Below are 534 nucleotides of genomic sequence, written 5' to 3'. Positions count from 1 at the left end.
CTGTGTGGAGTGCTGTGTGTGTGTGCCTACCCGTGCGCGCTGCGTGTTTAACATATATACCCGCAATAAGTATATATGGGATCTGCAACAACGATAGAATATCTACGCATCGCTAAAAACATAAAGTATAACCTAGTATCTTACTCCACCCGAATAAGGCCGAAATGATCGCGGAATTAAAATCAAGGCCCTATGCTTTTGTCATCACGTTTTTTGTGCGCTTTTCTGCAGGGGCTGCCCAAAATGCGCGCGTGCAGTTCTATTGTTTTTTCACGTGAGGGTCTTAAAACTGCTTACGTCACGGTACGCGTTACACGGCAACGCACCACACGGTAGTTACGTTGGTTTTCTATCAAGCGGCGCGCAGTTGTGCTAGCAGTGATACAAACGACGTGTCCCGTGACAGTCCATAGGTATATATGGACTGGCCCGGTTTCTTTTTGCCTTGCCCGCGGCGCTCTTTACAAGAATCTACAGTTTTGAGTTCGCTCGTGTGACGTAGAGGTTTTATGTAGTACCGTTGTTCGTCTGACT

This window comes from Priapulus caudatus, unplaced genomic scaffold, assembly GCF_000485595.1.
Source record: "Priapulus caudatus unplaced genomic scaffold, Priapulus_caudatus-5.0.1 Scaffold3099, whole genome shotgun sequence".
Classification (NCBI taxonomy): Eukaryota; Metazoa; Priapulida; class Priapulimorpha; order Priapulimorphida; family Priapulidae; genus Priapulus; species Priapulus caudatus.
The sequence above is the reverse complement of the archived record's forward strand: the minus strand, read 5'-3'. Positions refer to the sequence as shown.